At 38.4% G+C, this 18,998-nt stretch overlaps 1 protein-coding gene across 2 annotated transcripts in view; it reads left to right on the top strand.

Annotated features, from left to right (window-relative positions):
- Positions 1–2,207: 2,207 nt before the first annotated feature.
- Positions 2,208–18,998, top strand: part of LOC123318836 (lysine-specific demethylase 3B) — a 54,636-nt gene continuing 37,845 nt past the window's right edge. For both annotated transcript variants that reach the window (XM_044905591.1, XM_044905588.1), the window contains exon 1: positions 2,208–2,371. The gene's annotated coding sequence lies outside the window, so the exon portion shown is untranslated. The remainder of the gene's footprint in view (positions 2,372–18,998) is intronic.

Below are 18,998 nucleotides of genomic sequence, written 5' to 3'. Positions count from 1 at the left end.
ACTGGCTACAGCTACGTAGAAGACTACTACTAAGAAAGACAGCTACGACCACGAAAGGGGTTACTGCTACTTAAATGGCTAAAAAAGACAGCTATGGCCACAGAAGTGGCTACGGCTACGAAGGTAGCTGGTGTTACGAAAATGACCAAGGACGATAACTTTGGTTTGGTGGCTAAGACTACGAAGATGGATACGTCTACGAAGATTACTAAGAAGGACAGCTTTGTCTACAAAAGTTGCTACGGCTACGTGTAGTGTGTACAACTAAGAAAAACAGCTGCGATTACGAAGGGCCTACTGTTACGAAAAATGACTAAAAACGACAGTTACGTCTATAGAAGTGGCTACGGCTACGAAGGTAGCTACGGATTCAAAAGTGGCTACGGCTACGAAGATGGCTAAAAAGGAGAGCTATGGCTACAGAAGGTGTTTCGGCTACAAAGGTAGCTACTGTTATGACAAGGACTAAGGACGATAATTTTGGCTACGAAGGTGGCTACGGCTACGAAGATGGCTAAAGTTACAAAGAACTGCTATGAAAGAAGATACGGCTACGAAGATGACTAAAAAGGAGACCTATGGCTACAGAAGGTGCTTCGGCTACAAAGGTAGCAACTGTTATGACAAGGACTAAGGACGATAATTTTGGCTACGAAGGTGGCTACGGCTACGAAGATGGCTAAAGTTACAAAGAACTGCTATGAAAGAAGATACGGCTACGAAGATGACTAAAAAGGAGACCTATGGCTACAGAAGGTGCTTCGGCTACAAAGGTAGCAACTGTTATGACAAGGACTAAGGACGATAATTTTGGCTACGAAGGTGGCTACGGCTACGAAGATGACTAAAAAGGAGAGCTATGGCTACAGAAGGTGTTTCGGCTACAAAGGTAGCAACTGTTATGACAAGGACTAAGGACGATTTTGGATACGAAGATGGCTAAAGTTACGAAGAACTGCTATGAAAGAAGATACGGCTACGAAGATGACTAAAAAGGGACAGCTTTGTCTACAAAAGTTGCTAGGGCTACGAAGATGATCAATGCTACGAAAGTGTATACAACTCAAAAGAAGAGCTGCGGTTACGAAGGTGCCTACTATCACGAAAAATGACTAGAAACAACAGTTACGTCTATGGAAGTGGCTACGGCTATGGAGGTATAGCTACGGATTCAAAAGTGGCTTCGGCTACGAAGATGACTAAGAAGGACTGTTTTGTCTGCAGAAGTGGCTACGGCTACGAAGGTAGGTACGGATTCAAAAGTGGCTTCGGTTACGAAAAAGACTAAGAAGGACTGTTTTGTCTGCAGAAGTGGCTACGGCTACGAAGGATAGCTATGGCTACGAAGGTGGCAACTGCTACGAAGAACCGCTACGCCTACGAAAGTGGATACGGATGCGAAGGATAGCTACGGCTACAAGAGATCGCTGCGACAACAAAGGTGGCTACGAAGAACAGCTACGAACAAGAAGAAGCTAGGGCTACGAAGATAGTGTAATGTAATTTCAGATATGTTTCTGCGCGTCCACAATGTTTCGAATAATCGATCAAGGGTTCAGTTGAAACGTTTCGTACACATTATGATTCAAAAATGAACTACCGACCAATACACCTTGCATTGCGAGTCAGGACTGTCAGTGACAGTTATTATCGACTTGTTATTCTAAAACCAACAAAAGAAATGCATCTTCTTAGCGTCAAGGTCACGTTCCGTTTGTTTGTTCGAAAGTTGGTCCGATACGTCAATAGAAAAATCCCACAGAGCGTTCCAATTCCGAATAACGCTATTTACGATCTCCGAAACGCAAACATCCTAAATCTTCTATGACATAGCATAAACACGCAATCGTGTCCTATCAATAATAACTCGACGAGCGAGGAGCTACGTAGGAAAAGACGATTAAATCTGAACGAGTCCGAGGATTAGAAAACCGCGCGTATACCTGCTGCTCCTATTAAAAATACGGGTCCATAACGACTGACTGGGTAATTATGCGGCTGCCATTTCGATATCCTTTCACGACGTAATTGTAACTCGACGACGACGAAGAAGAAGAATCAGAACAGAACTGGTTTTCAACGTGGCGAAGCAAGTGTGCGAGTCCGCCATCGTCCTACGAACTCCTCCCGAGCCCCACGGATATCACTTGTTGCTGGTCTCGCTGTTCGCCAACCGCGGCCCGCGTTCGGCAAACGTCGGCAACTAATTCTTGCTCGAGCGCACTTCGGGATTAGTCTTTTGTGATAGTTTGTGTGCGAAGGAACGTTTTTGTTTGACCCATTTCAAGGACATGTTTTAACTGGATCTGTCGCAGATACATTGGAAATGCCTTAATCAGTGATCGTACACACTTTGGATATATTACATTTGGTAAGTGTTGCTATTTCAACAGCGGTTTAAGGATTGTAGGGACAGTTCCTTTGTGTTTGGTGAGTGCCTGGCTGCCTGCTCGCGTTGAATACGTGTCGTTCGTTCGCTCTCCTGGAAAATGGACACTGTTCAGCTGCTCCTACTACGCTATTTCCAGTGTTCCGAGATATATTTCGAGCCACGTCCGGAGTTATCATGAAAATCCCACGACGTAGATTATTCTATGTGTTCGTGTGAAAGTGTCCAAGTGTTCGTATAAGCGCATATTGTTAATCATTAAGCCTGTCGATTTCTCCAATCTCCAGCGATCAGCTTCGATTACGTGCTTCCACACGAGCCCATGAAACAATTAAATTAATGACCAACTCCGAGTACACGGAAATATCCACGTTCTTGAAACGGTCGTTTAGCCCTCAGTTTAGTTTTTCCCTAGAAATCGGGTTTCGCAAGGGTGTGGTGCACTTCCATATCGAATTTCAGATGGATCGGGTAACGAATGTCTAGAGAAGGTAGGTACATCGACGATTTTCGAAAGCCAAGAAGATTCCCCCGATGTATGAGCGATAAACACACACCCAAACCTCGCATTCTCCGGTCGAGATGCGTGAAAATGTTCCCTGCGATGTTTTATTCCAGTAAACCTCGCCGATTTCAATTACAAATGTAAAGAAACGGTCGATTGGTATTCCATTCGTTGCATGTTCAGCTAGTTACGTAGGCAGCGGGTGATTAAGTGTTTCACAACAGCGATATTCGTTTCGCAAGTCAAGTTGAACCGAGTCGGTACCAAGGACTGGGTACTTTCGAAGTTTCCAATCGAAGTGCGTTTTTCAACTCGGACGGTTGGACTATGAATAAATTATGGGATTCCGATAGGGGCTAACGAAAAAAATGGGAAACCTTTTGATTTCCTCGAGAAAAAAACGATACCGAGTTCAGGCCACCATTTTGATTCATTCAATGTCATTTCAAGGTTATATCTGGTCTCTGCGAAAAACAGTTTATTATCGAGGTTATTTTTTACGGAAAAACGGTTAAAAATGAGGATTGTGAGCTCTTTAGCTGATGAAGTTTTAAGGTGTCAACATCAAAATTGCTCTGTGGAATTTACAAGATTGATATTCTATGTCCGAACCTACTCGACTTTTTGCTATGTTTAACCAGTGATGAAAAAATCTAAACCCTCGCGAAAAATTCGTGTTTACGAAAGGAAATTAGTCATCCTTTTTTTTCCGATCCATCCATTCCCCCAACATGTTCGGATCCCAATATGTTAACGAGAATTATCGCGCGATCGGCAAAACTTGTTGGAATTGTTGCCACATACCGTGCCAAATCAAACAGATAAAATCTAGATAATGTAATGCGCCAAGATTAAATTTATCAATAAGTGTTCTATTCTCGTCTGTTGAAACGGCATCGTCGGATAATGCCGTAGGGAATTTTTATTCTCGTCTGGTATTTTTCCGTTGGCGTCTTTGTTGCATTCGCAACAATTTCAAACGTTGTAGATAGTCCCGGTTGGATATTATTGAATGTATGGATTCGTTGATAAAAGCATTCCAATCGGAGATAGTTGTGGAATGGGAAATATTGGTTTATTCATTTTTTATAATGAATCAACGACACAATGTCAGGATTTCTTAAAGAATTGATCGCAATTCACATTCAAAGATGAAAATAATACTCTCTTCTTCACAGAATCGCCACATTTATAATTTGGCAACTGTCAGATGACGGAAATAATTGTCAGTGATCTTTGGAATTCTGAAGGATGAAATTCTGTGTCTTCAATTCGAAGTGTCAAAAAATAAGGTTATTAAGAGCAAAGAATTACGTTTAGTCACAGAACGTTTTAGTTCTATAACTCACTTTACATCGAAGAGCTGTCTATTTTGTCTATTCGTAGATAAAAAAACATTCCAATCTGAGATAGTTGTGGAATGGAAAATATTGGTTTATTCATTTTTTATAATGAATCAACGACACAATGTCAGGATTTCTTAAAGAATTGATCGCAATTCACATTCAAAGATGAAAATAATACTCTCTTCTTCACAGAATCGCCACATTTATAATTTAGCAAGTGTCAGATGACGGAAATAATTGTCAGTGATCTTTGGAATTCTGAAGGATGAAATTCTGTGTCTTCAATTCGAAGTGTCAAAAAATAAAATTATTAAGAGCAAAGAATTACGTTTAGTCACAGAACGTTTTAGTTCTATAACCCACTTTACATCGAAGAGCTGTCTACTTTGTCTATTCGTAGATAAAAACATTCCAATCTGAGATAGTTGTGGAATGGGAAATATTGGTTTATTTATTTTTTATAATGAATCAACGACACAATGTCAGGATTTCTTAAAGAATTCATCGCAATTCACATTCAAAGATGAAAATAATACTCTTTTCGTCACAGAATCGCCACATTTATAATTTAGCAAGTGTCAGATGACGGAAATAATTGTCAGTGATCTTTGGAATTCTGAAGGATGAAATTCTGTGTCTTCAATTCGAAGTGTCAAAAAATAAGGTTATCAAGAGCAAAGAACTACGTTTAGTCACAGAACGTTTTAGTTCTGTGACATCGAGGAGCTGTCTATGTTGTATAATCAGATCTATGACATCGCCATTGCGAGATTTTCACGTATTTCTGTAATCTGCGTAAGGAATGCGAATCGTATCGCCACATGCGAAGACATTTGCATATTTACAGCGCGTCAGATAAAACCTCTCCGCCCGTAGCGATCGGCGGCGAACAATAACATCAAACACAATGATGGGCGAGAATAGCACCGTCGACCAAATATGTAAATAACGAGCTCTCTGGGTCGTTAACGATCGACACGATCCGTTCGCTGAATAACGAACGGACGTCGAGAAACGGGGAGTCGCCAGCCGGCCAGAGAGAGAGCGTTCGTTTGACCTTTATTCGACCGCTGCCGAACGCGGCCCGCTGCCAAGTCATCGTCATCGTCGTTATTTCTCCGGGCGCTAATCTATCGACGACGATACCGGATAGAGAATTTTATCTTGACGGATCGCCTGTTTGCATTCTGTTTTTCGGCGATCCGATTAGAGAGGCCATCTTGGATTGTTAGATCGATAGGAGCATATGACTCTGTTAGTACGTATGGGTAGGCTCAATTCGAGTACATATTTGATTTGTAGATAACGCATATGAATCAGATACCGCTTGTTTATTTATATCCGTTTTCCCAGATGGCGGAATTCGCCAAAACGTCGAATTTACGATACTGTCGACGATTCTAGGCCTCGCCAATTACTCCCATATCGAACCCGGCCAATATATCCCCTTCAGACGCGAAAACAATTTTTTCCCCGAGGTCGTAAATTTCGAAGGATAATAGAGGTCGTAAAAAAACAGTCGTTCCCTTGTTTTCTTTCTTTCCACGTCTCGGTATCCGTCGGCAACGACGGCCGTTCGGAGATGGAAGTCTCTGGTCGTTATGTTTCATCCAGATGCGGAATCGGATTGGAATGTTAACGTTTCACCTTTTATCCGAGAGGAAGTGGATGCTGAAGGTAGATGAAGATTCTTCTATATGGGAGATTTCTCAATGTGACATAATCTTCTTACACCATGATGTCGAATAAATACAGGGTGTATTTGAAGGTGAGGCTTTTTTTCAACAGAAGAGTTTTCAAAGTTGAAAAAAAATTGAAAATGATTACTGAAATAGATCCTAATACGATCCTAGACCGCTTGTTAGCTGAAGTATCGCAAAGCAGTGCAAACAATTATTATTCTCCCAAAAGTCACGTGATGCATCTAATCCGATGAATTTGGTACTGAACCATTCATTGTCCAGCCATATGTTTATGTTTTGTTTCGTTTTTGCGATGCCGGAGTCACCTTCCACAGTCCTGTACTTGAAATTCAATGAAATTTTGTCGAACTTCTAGTGGTTGTATCTCAGCCATCTTCGATATTTTATATAGACAACAGGGAATACTTCTTCTACTTCTTGTGACGAAAATGAAATATCTTTGAAACGTCATATTAAGAAATAACCATTTCAACCGTTTCTCAAAAAAAAGTACTTAAAAATGAAAAATTAAAATGGGTATTTGAAATTTAAAACGTTTCGTTTCTATTGCACAAGTTGGCAACATCGATTGAAATATGCGTTGATAATAAAGGACAACGAATACACTATCTTGATGAGATAGAAAAAGATGGCTGTCTATGAAGTCTGCGACGAACGAGGAAGGTCGTAAATTTTATGGGATTATTATGACCGGTTGCTGTTTAGGCTCGCCAGTGAGTACGCGCCTTATGATGGCTGTGAATCAACAGCTGTTATTTTATAAACAAGCCATTTTTTCTTTTTATTTTCTAGTAGGCGCTGTTGCCAAATCGTAAACTAGGAACGAAGCGATTTAAATTTTAAACTCATATTTGAAGGATGATTTTGAATAGTTTCCGTGGTGTATTTGAAAAAATCATGAATGAAACTAATAATTATTCAGTTTAAACTTGCATATGCTGTGATAACCCAAATTGAGGAGAATTCCTATTCTAAACTCGTCAGTTTCTAATAAGCCCATTCTCATCGAGTGCTTTCTAAGGCTAAAATATCCTGTGAGGAAGCCAGTGAGGAATAAGTTATCATTACTGAGATCCAAATACTTTTTGGAGTTTCAAAACCTCGAAGGAGCTTTTTGAGATGATCCATTGGTTCAGAGTGTTCTTCTTTTGGTTTCTCTCTTCCCTAGAAACTCTTCCTTATACCACATAAAGGTTCTGGGACAGTCAGTGGCGTTTGTGCTCCAGTTTTGACGAGTGTGTTGGTCCTTTTCGTTTCCTTTGAATCCAGAGTGACAGAGCATCAGTAACCCTGACTAAAGAAACCTTGTTGATGATAAAATTCATCGAAACGTCGCTTTAGAACAAAGAGTTTTATTGGTTCCTTTACCCAGAATTGTACAGCAAGTAAACCTTGTTGTTCTTGCCTACACAATGTCACATCCTCTATAGTTTATTCCCAGGCTTATATCAACGCATCTTTTGATCTCAACCCATCCACGATCTCCTCAAGTTCCGAGAAACGCGTCAAAAATCCAACCTAGAAAAAAAAACCGGTCGACCACGACCTTGATCTTGCCCCCGCGTAGAAGAACGTCAAATAACCCTTTCCCGATAAGAGCGAGCGCACGCACCTTCCCAAGAATTTCGATCAACTCTCGGGGGGGTGGGGAGGGACGACCATTTATACCCATTGTTGCGATCGTCCATTGTTCCGCTGACAAGATTGATAACCCGATCGCGGGGCGCGCGCGGTAGGGGGGAGAGACAAACAACTGCAGCGGTCTGAATCAGCTCGACGGGCGCGGAGGGGAGAGGCGGTGGTTGTGACTGCGGCGCGGAGGGAGGGGGGGGTTTAGGCCCGCAGGCGGCAGTCACTGACCTCCATCGGTTCAGGCGTATTGCGTGATGGTTCTATAATTATAAAATTTGAACGTTTCACCGTGGGGGGATTGTGTGCGAGTGGTCGTTCGGTTTATGTCCCATCAGGATGCGTCGACGCTACGTATATCGATTAAGGTGGAATGAATGAAAAGTTTGGAGGGCATCTCAATGTCGCAGGTTGCCTAGAAGAGGGAATGAGCTAGACGGATTTTGCAACACTTGTATGTTGAAGGATCGTTTGAACGCGGGAAGGAGTTTAATGTGAATATTTATCTTGACGATTTATGCCCAGTTCCTGAGTTCGCTTTATCCATAGTTTAACTATTCGATAAACTTAATGGACCGATAACTAGTAATTTAAGTTGTTGAGACTCGGAGAAAAAACTCTGAATAACCTTGTATTAAGTAAACCTATCATTACGTACCATTTGACGTTCTTGTTTACAGGCATTTAACCTCAGTTAAATGCATACCGTACTAGTATTTAGGATAAGTGATGAAGTGATTAACTGGATGGATTTATATCTAGAAACCCACCAGTTATGTAATTGACAGTTGTAACATTGAAAGTAAACTCTGGAAATTGCCCAAAATCAACAACAGCTTATCCATTCGTTAAAGTTTTTTGAACTAATAACTAATGAGGTTTATCGAAAGAGATCAGACACCGGGCATCAGGAATTTAAGAGTGTTTGGTTGCGTAAAAGTGTTGTTACAACTCCTTCCAAACAAATGGAGAAACATTCAATAACACTAACACCTCAACTATTGAGATATTCCGTGACAAAACCATCGATGTAATGCAAAAAACACAAACACTTGAAAGAGCAACTCTCCTAGTAATGAATCTGAGATTTTCATCCATCTAGGTGCAACAGTTTGGTTTTTTCAGAATTTTTCGGAGGTCAGCTTTCGAGTGTTTTGTTCCCAATAAAACTAACCGTAGATGGAAATGTGATACATATTCTGAAAGAGCAACTCTTCCAGTAACAAATCTGAGAACTTCATCCAGATAGGTTTAACCGTTCGGTCTTGACGAATTTTTAACTGAACCCACATTTTTCGGAATTTTTCGAAGGTCAGCTTTCAAGTGTTTTTTTTTCCAATAAAAATAACCGTAGATGGAAATGTGATACATATTCTGAAAGAGCAATTCTTCTAGTGATAAATCTAGAAATTTCATGGACCTTGATACCGCCATTCCTTCTTGACGAATTTCTAAGTTATCCAATCTTTTTGGGAATTTTTCGAAGGTCAACGCGTATCTCCCAGCGGTTGTCAAACATTTCAAACTTAGGTTAAAGTTGTCGAAAAATGTGCCAGTGAAAACTTTCGTTCCCGATAAAAACCCCTTCTAATCCACCCGGCTAAGAAATCCCACCATCAACATTCCGCAATCAAGAAAACTTTCGGTCTCAAACTTGGCTCCGATGACCGGAACGTTTCTTGGTGCAACAGGCAATCAATCAAACGGCGGCCATCCGAACCGATAACTTGGCAGATCGCCAGCCCGAGAAGTCTAGAATTTCAAGAACTCTTTGTTAGCCGGCCGTTTATCTGGCCTACGGCCAAATAGGGCTGGCAGTCGAGAGACGCGCGGATAAAAACTCCCGAGACGAAGCCAATTCCTTCCTAACCCAATACCTCTCTCTGCTCGTTCGTTAATTCGCGTTTTTTCCCTCTTTTTATTATGTTTTCCTCGGACCGGCCTTGATCGCCGACCGTTCAGCGAACGAACGAACCAGCCTCGCAGGGCGTAAGTCGAAACCGGTCGGGAACTTGCCAGGATGGGACTCGTCCGATTTTTAGAATACTTTCGGAATTTATACATCGTTCAACGATCAAAAAATGCTACTCATCAGTGGCGGCCCGTCAGGGACGGCAGGGTCGGCAGTGCCGACCCAAAATTTCGCGAGCAGCAAAAATGTGAATTCTCACTTGTGTAAAATAATAATGTATTAGAAATTCTCCAAACATTACATAGCTCTCAATAAATTTTATAAAAATATTAGGTATATGATATCTGATATCAATGGAATATGGAACTTCTTTGAAATACGCTGTTTCATTTAAATCCCACATCTACTCGGTCCGTAGACAAAATACGCTCATCTCCAATCGAGCTATGAAGACAGCGCCGCAGATGCCTTCTCTAGCGACCGAGTGACCGACCGTTCGTTCTGTTCATTCAGGTACGGCAGACTACAGCATGCCGAATCTGAATTGTAAACATATCGAAGGAGCGCTAATATCAATGAGTCAAATTGCTTCAAACTTGATTAATTTTTGTTGGAATTTCATTCGGATAACAATTAAAATTAGATATGCATTCCTAACAGTTCGTGAACTATTTAAACAGGGCAATAAATCAGCGGCGTTTCACTCTTGAACCTGTTAAATCGATTATACGGAGAAGTTGCGGCATTCTTCACCGTTCAGGAACGTCCTCTATTCGTGACGGATTAACATTCAAACATTGGCTCAACCAAGCTTTGATACACGATCTGGGATAATACATGAAAGGTTTTTTTGACCGTTTACCTATAAATATTCACAATGTTCCCGTTTTAATGTGTGTGAGTATTTGACTAGTATGAATATTTCAACGCTAGATTCTTGAGATCAAAAGAAACACTTTTTTCCTATACCATTTGTTCTGATTTGGCCCTGATAAGAAGATACAGCCATTTTAAAATTTCATAATGAGCTATGCCACCCCTGAAAAGGCAAAATTACCTTCGGAATAACTAGCTAATTCTATGAGACTACATATCTGTGGATCCTTTAAACAGAAATGCATTCAGCCAAAGTACCCAATTTTTCGAATTTCACAGATATGTAGTTTTTAATTTTTGAACATTTATTTTACAAAACGTTCAAATATTGATTAGATAACGTCCAACTTAATTTCAAGAGTTGAGTTCTTTAAGTTTTTCGTATTTTTATGGTACGTAACGGTCATAATGAGAAAACTGGAAGACGAAGGTGATATCTTTTGTTCGAAAAATATTCATCAAATAAATGAAAAACTATATTCCGAAATTCATTTCATTCGATAAAACCGTTTGTGAGATAAAACTAAAAATAACATTTTCCATGGTTTTTCAACAGCCTGTATCTTTTAAACCGAGACGATTCGAGAAAAATGGTAAAGGAAAACAGTGTTTCTTTTAACCTCAAGAATCCACCGTTAGAATATTTGTGCGAGTCAAAAACCGACTCTGTACAAGTCGATGAATCATGATCGACGACTACTGAAATCGTCGAAACATTCGTCGCTTTCACCATTCTCATTATCATCCGAAAACGATCGGAGAAAGATGAGAGGTGTAGGATGTATTATATAGGAACCGGTTCTGGCATGGTCGACTGGCAAGTCTGAATCATTAATCGATTATGAGTTATGTATTCATGAGACGCGTTGTAAACGCGTAGGCGTACATCCGTTAGCCTGTGAAGCTACCGTGACTGAATATCAGTCTGTGTTCGGAATCGCGTTGTTTACGTTGATCTATGACCGGATTATTCGATGAATCGACGACCGATTTACGTTCTCTGTGATCCGTGAACCTTTACCGGTATCGATGAAGTTTGTGCAGTTACGTTAGTGAAAGCTTACGATAAAACCGACACTACGAATGAAAAGTATGCAAAGGAAATATACTTCATTCAAATTTATTTTAGCAGTCGGTTGGCCATGAAAAAATTTTCTCAAGTTTTTGTAACTAGAACGAAGTTAGGTTGGCACTCATGAAATGTCGTTAATGTCATAACGCCGTTGCCACAGCTAATATCCATTTTTATTACGAAAAATCGAAAATGCCGAAAGTGATTGAAAAAAAAGACAGGGTTCCAGGAAGTGCTATTTAGAATTCAGGTCCGCTCATTCAAATAGTTATACCCTGATATTCTAAAATCCACAATACGTCAGACGGTAGCGAACATATTCAATGTAAGAGAATTTATAAAATGTTTCATCTGAAACTAAACGACTTAAATTTCAGCTGAATATTTCCACAATCAGAAAGATTGTGAGTGAAGAGGATGACAAAGAATTTCCTTCTATTGGGAGACCCAAAAAAGCGGTGGCATTTGAGAATTTTATGTTTGAGTGAATTAATGCAAAAAGTTTACTACAGGATTTTCGATAAATGTCATCGGAGAATGAGTTCCCTAAAATGGATTTTTCTATTTTTCATTTGACTTGTCCTATACAATGTAAATGTCTTAAGGTACTAATAAATACCTAATTATTATTATTACATCAATGTATTAAAATGAATAGCCACAAATACGCGCAAGTTGCCCTGTTACTTGTTTATTCATGTGAAATTTTTGTTCAACGGTGAAGTTAAACCTTCAATTCCTTTTACTTATATTGATGCAAGATGATTTTTGTTGAAGAATTTAACATTATTGTAATTATCTGTTAATTCCTTCGGGAGATATCCATTCCCAACCACTGCATCATATGCATTTCATCTTCGGGTTAATATTTTTGAAATCTACAAATGATGTAAGCCAAAGAAGATAACGAACATTAACTCTCCTCAAGCTAGTGCATATTATGATATTATACTGATCTCTTGTATTTTCCATGCAAATAACTGGATTTGGTATGCCTTCAATCAGTTTGTATAAACTTCAATTATATTCGTCACATATTTTCCGAAGAGTTTCGACATTGTGATAAAATACGTAATAACAGAAACTTTTACGTAGAACGGGCAACATAGCGTTGATTTAAAACCCAAAAATGATTTGACAAGCTCCATAACCCCACATTTTCGTACTATACAGAGTGAAATGTGTCAAATTTCCATGGCCAACCGACTGCTAAAATAAAATTGAATGAAGTATATGTTAAAACATTCCTAACTGTCATTGAAATACCCAAAGCTTCTTTTCCACTTCAATCTCGGTTTTTGACGCGGTTACTATGTAAAATAAATCCGTTGCTAACTGTCCTCTGTGATCCCCGGCCTAGGAATTTCTGGGAAACGTCCAAATTGACAGTTATCGATATTTTTTTACGTTTCAATCGTGACAATTCACTTGAAAACACAGACGTCATCTTTCGAAATACCTCGGCCTACTTGACGAACGCTCCGCGATCTATATTTAGACTACCTACTCGTCAACGTCTGAGAGCGAAAAATAATAAATCCAAGAAACATATGGCCTTGCATTCAGGTCCCCTGCCATACAAAAGTATCGATCCCTGGTTTGATTCGAGTCGTAGGGGTGCGTACAAGGACGGATATCGAATGACAATACAAACCCTATGTGGGGCACATGGACGGAAATATCATCTTATATAGGGTTAAGCTAATTTCGCATTTCTTGCTGGACTCCGAAGATTCGCGAAAAAGTAAAAGGAAGTTGGAGCCGCATCGAGAAATTGCATAACTGTATAAACACCGACATGACCGCTATATGCAGCGCCGACTGAATTTCGATAACTGTAAATTGCCTGTAACCGACCGACCAATGAAAGTTTCGGTGCCGTCTGCTCTCGCCGAGAAAAATTGAGGCAGTCCTCTAATGACTTCTTCCTCGTCTTCGGCGTCCATTAAGTATGCGCCTGTTACATTAACGGCATAACCGTTAATTTTCGTTAATAAACTTACCGTTTTATATATCGCACATTAGCGACACCGTGTAGTCGATCGCGTTAACGGTATATTGATTGATTCGGCATCGATGAACTGCGGAATTTTTACACGTCTGTGATGTACGTTAAGTGGCTTAAATAAGAACATCCAGTAATGGTTGCAGTATCTAATTACCTAGCTCAAACCCACTGCAATATTTCATACTAAGTAAGATAATTAAAATAATTCAAAGAAATCATTTTCTTCATATATTTCAGTCTTCAACAAATATTTCAACAGTAGATTTTTGAGGTCAAAAGAAACCCTTTTTTCCTTCACCATTTTTTCCGAATAGTAGCGGTTTAAAAGATACAGGCTCTTGAAAATCCATAAAAAATGTTATTTTCAGTTTTATCTCACAAACGGTTTTATCGAATGAAATGAATTTCGGAATATAGTTTTTCATTTATTTGATGAATCTTTTTCTAATACAAGATATCATCCACGTCTTCCAGTTTTCTCATTATGGCCATTACGTACCATAAATTACCAAAAATTCAAAGAACCTAACTCATGAAACTAAGTTGGACGCTATCAAATGAATACTTGAATATTTTGTTAAATAAATGTATTCTTCATATTTTCTCTTATAATGCGCCGTTTTCGAGTAATTTGATGATCAAAAAATTTAAAAGTATCTGTGATATTCGAAAAATTGGGTACTTTTGCTGACTGCTACTCTATATTTGAAAAATCTACAGATGTGCAGGTTCACAGATTAAGCCAGTTATTCTGAAGGTAATTTTGTTTTTCCATGGGTGGCACAGCTCATTATGAAAACTTAAATAGCTCGTGTTTCTTCTGACCTCACGAATCTACCGATTTTAGAATATTTGTATAAGTCAAAGACTCGCCTTGTAAAGAAGACTATAAAAGCCTGACATCAATAGCTTCCCGCACAACAAATTTAGAAAAAAATCAACCTTTAGGCTATTTCTTCATCATATAGGAATGTAACACGAAAACCTAAGCTGATAATAAATTCCCTACACTACAGTGAAATTCCCATCACAATCGGACATCTGGTTCCGGAGTTAAGAAAAGACAAAACTACAAACAAACAACTAACAATCACATGGACACATTTATAATATTAGTAAGGATGCCTGAGGAGCAATACTTAAATGAGTCACTGTCAATAATAAAAGTATCATTTGAATTCATTTTCTCTCGCAGTTTTACCCCCTATCAAAACGAATCCATATTTATACGAGCCGTAAACATCAGAGGCAGATGTTTACGTACGAATCCGCATCAATTTACCTGAGTCCCATCCGTCGGACTACCTGCCACGAAAGGAGCTCCATTTATAATTTCGGGGCCACTGTGTAACGGCATTCCTTCTCCCGGTGAATGCAGAGGACTGTTTTTACACATCCTCAAGTATTATAGTTATCTTATGGCAGCTGTTAATCGTTTCTTGGAAGGAGCTGCTCCGATGTGATAATGGCTTTTCTGGGAAGGATATTTTGTTGTACGTCTGCTGGTTTCTACATGTTGTTCGTATGGTAAATTACATGATTTTACTGACTGATTGGCTTCATCCCATTCATCGATACAAATGATGAATCACGAAAATCCAAACTTGTTGAAGACAATTAAACGAATCTAATTTCTCAGTATAACATTGTCGATATCCTTGTTGACAACATACTTAACCGCAATTTCAACGAACAATCATTCGTAATGGTGTCCACAACTGCGATAGAATATTATTTACATAGATTAACCTTCCTCAAGTACAACAAAGAATCTCGAGAATGAATTTTTTCAACGGGTTCATCGTATTGTCGTCCCAACTGTTTTGGAAAACAACCTTGCGTTTGACACGAATGCAGAAATTGTTGACAATTACTATCGGTTCGATCACATGTCGATTTTGTTTCTAGGGAAATATTTGGATCTTGGAGAATTTGTTTATCTCTGGAGTATATTCTGCGATTAGATAACTGTGGTACACAAAAATAATCTTACAAGAGTAATAGAGACAAGTACTCGAGATGAACTATCGTCAATTTCAGAAAATGAACTCAATATCATATTAAATTGCGAAATATATCAAAAATGAATCGAAATTTCCTACGAAACATCGAGAGTGAAGGAAAACACGTTTATACAATTTTTAGAATAACCTGAAATGCTAATATGTGCGAAAAAACATTCGTTAAAAATTAACATACAGTTTTTTAAGTATCGAATGGTCGCTCTTTCTTGAAATTTAATTAATTCCATAATTAGGCTCGGAATAATCAACGAATAAATGGTATAATTGAATACGAGTGCTATAATTAAGGTGGTGATATTTAAAACTGAGTTAATTTTGGATGTTGGACAATATAGTAGTTCCAGATGCCAAATACCCAACTACCGAAACATTTTTTATTCATTACCTATTCATTATTTTTATTTATATCGTCGGGTAGGTCATTGACTTTATTATTATAGGCTTAAATTTTCTGGAGATCCTTTATGGTTGTTTTTTTTTCTTATACTATTGTTCATTTCGTTCTGTACTGTATTCATCTTCCAAATATTCATTAGAAAGTTACATCAAGAGTTTACTTCCTTTTGTTGATAAGAAATGAATCGTACAATTGGAAATTACACTTTTATTACTTCAATGACATTGTATCGATCGTTACATCGAGATATTATCACGGTTGAATGATGAATGGTCACGTGGGCGATTTGAATATCGATTCGATTCCGATCGATTATCCTTTGTTTGCGCTTAAAAAAAGAATCATTTCGAGTATTCGGATAAGCGTATCGTGTTATCTGGGTAAGTCATGAGTATCGATTTTTTCTATTTGTTTATCTTCGATGTTCTATTTATATTTATCGCGATATTTCGTACATCCGGATCACATGGAATCTTTTTCTACGACTGTTGATAATGAAAACCTTTCATTTTTTGCTGTTTATGAGTCGACAATGAATTCCACTCCATGTTTAGGAAACATGGTATGTAAATTTAGTACGTTTGTTGCATGAGAACAACTTTTCAAAGGAAAAGAACACTTCTTGCTCGAAACTTTTTCAATTTATTTCATCCCTTGAAATTTATTTGAAAAAACAATAACATTGTATTGTTACCTGTTTGGTATAGAAATATTATAATTGAAAAGGATATAGTTATGACTTTTGTAGTATCTCGTTGTGAAGAGTTATGAAATGGAGAACAAAATATACAGGGTATATCAAATTTATTTATTTATTTATTTATTTATTTATTTATGGTACTCCTAGACCAGATAGGCAAAAAACTCTACTAGAAGTGCAAGAAACAGCCAAAATCAAGGAATTTGGGATACCCTTTTTTTCATTTATTTTATGAATCTTTTTCGAACACAAGATGTCACCCACGTCTTCCAGTGTCCTCATTATGACCATAACGTAACATAAAAATACCAAAAATTCAAAGAACCCAACTCTTGAAACTAAGTTGGACTCCATCTAATGAATATTTGATATCCACAGATGTGGATCTTTTTGGTGTGTAGTGTCACAGATTCAGCAAGTTATTCTGAAGGTTATTTTATTTTTCCAGGGCTGGCACTGCTCATTATGAACTATATATTTTTATCAGGGCCGAATCGGAAAAAATGAGATAGGAAAAAAGTGTTTCTTTTGACCTTTACTGCTGAAATGCTTGTACGAGTCAAAAATTCACCCTGTATAGTGAAAACGGTCAGTAAAACATTGAAAATTATAACTGCATCAGCAAAATTGTCGCGTTCGCGAGTTTCATCACACAGACCGAAGAATCACGCACTCCAATATTAACAATGGAGGTACGAACCTCTCGATTTGGCGCCATCAGCGAAAGTCCTCGCTATACGACGCGGAAAATCGATGGAAAACTCATCGGCGGCTGCATGAAAGCGGATTACACGTCCCAGAGTCCGGGCGATTTGCGAGCTCGAACACACGCGAACCACCGAAGAGGGGAACGAGAAAAAGAAAAAAAAAGTACGTAATTCCGAGTAATGGCGCGACCTTGGGCGTCGGAATTTCCTGCGTCGTCGTTGCCCCGGGAGAGACGGCCAGAGGTGGAAAAAATTAAGTCGGAACGTGAGGAAAAGGAGGGCTAGACCGACCGTCGGATCTTTATCTGGAATCTCGTGTTTTTACATTCACGGATTGATCTTTCTACCTGAGCGAATTTCGTATGCTAGCATGTGGATGGTCGCTAGACTAAGAAGGTTTCGTTTGTACACGGGGCGGTTTTAATTTCCGGTCCACGCATGGTATTTTTATCAACAAACACGAAATGAACCATTTCCCACGGGTATGACGTAATGAATGAATGAGAAATGAACATTTCTGAAGTTTCTTGTTTCTGCGACGTAAAATAGCAAATTTTGTCATTTTGACTGCTGATCCCAGTTTGTATTGTTATACAGGGTGAGTATTTGACTCGTACAAATATTCTAACAATAGATTCTTGAAGTATAAAGAAACCTATGCCATTTTTTTCGATTCGGCTCTGATAAAAAGATGTAATATAGCTATTTTAAGTTTTCATAATAAAAAACAAAATTACCTTCGGAATAACTAGCTAAATCTGTGACAATACACATATGTGAATCTTTTAAACAGAGATGTATTCAGCCAAAGTACCCAATTTTCCAAATTTCACAGATACTTCTTGATTTTTTAACATCAAATAACTCGAAAACGGCGCCTGATACGAGAAAATATGAGGAATACTTTCATTTTACAAAACGTTCAAATATTCATTAGATAGCGTCCAATTTTCTTTAAAGAGTTGGGTTCTTTGAATTTTTGGTATTTTTATGGTACGTAATGGTCATAATGAGAAAACTGGAAGACGTGGGTGATATCTTGTGTTCGAAAAAGATTCATTAAATAAATGACAAACTATATTCCGAAATTCATTTCATTCAATAGAACAGTTTGTGAGATATAACTAAAATTAACATTTTTTAATGGTTTTTCAACAGCCTGTATCTTTTAAACCGAGCCGATTCAGGAAAAGTGGCAAAAGAAAAAAGTGTTTCCTTCGACCTCAAGAATCTACTGTTGAAATATTTGTACGAGTCAGAGACTCACCCTGTATAATAGACTTTGTGTTTCTAATTGTTCAAAACTCAGAAACACGTTGCTGGTTATTACCATTGATTTTTCCCTAGCTCTTCAATCCCATCGAATCGAATTTTGCCTACCTTGTACATTTTTGAGAAAAAGATGAAAAAAATCTTACCACAAGAACTTACTCCAAATTAATTTGCGCGATTTTTGCGATGAAGATATCAAAAAAACTGATCTGTTCATTGTCAAAGTGAAAATGCCTATTTCTCAATTGTTGTTCACGCGACATCTAGAAATGATAGGTCGGTTCTGTTTTCAGATCTGAATTACTCGGGAAGAAAGAGTTCGAGAATTTGTCATCTGATTTCTTCTAGCTCTTATAGTTCTCGAGATCCCCTCAGTAAACAACGAACTTAGCCCATCCTGTACATCCCGTTGTCGATAAACAATTATAAACATAATATTATGTAGATAGTAAGTTTTT

The sequence above is a fragment of the Coccinella septempunctata genome, chromosome 8, assembly GCF_907165205.1.
Source record: "Coccinella septempunctata chromosome 8, icCocSept1.1, whole genome shotgun sequence".
NCBI lineage: Eukaryota > Metazoa > Arthropoda > Insecta > Coleoptera > Coccinellidae > Coccinella > Coccinella septempunctata.
Note: the sequence above shows the minus strand (reverse complement) of the source record. Positions and strands in the feature narration are given on the sequence as shown.